Consider the following 255-nt stretch of genomic DNA (forward strand, 5'->3'; position numbering starts at 1 on the left):
TAAGAGTTTTACAACTAAAGTGAAGATTACATCCAAGATTTAGAGAGGTCAAAGTCCTTGAAGTAGGGTGCAAATAAATAGGGAAATAAAGTTATCGGGTGTAGAATTGGAGCTTTTAGAGGTACAGAGATTTTAGAGTGACAGACTAAAATCCTCAATTCGGTCCTATCGTTTGGGTGCTGAAGTGTAGATGTTAGCACTAAGGCGAGGGGAACATGGGAGCTCCGAAGTGAGAGCCGGGATCCTCCCAGGCCA

The sequence above is a fragment of the Phalaenopsis equestris genome, unplaced genomic scaffold (genome assembly GCF_001263595.1).
Source record: "Phalaenopsis equestris unplaced genomic scaffold, ASM126359v1 Scaffold000469, whole genome shotgun sequence".
NCBI lineage: Eukaryota > Viridiplantae > Streptophyta > Magnoliopsida > Asparagales > Orchidaceae > Phalaenopsis > Phalaenopsis equestris.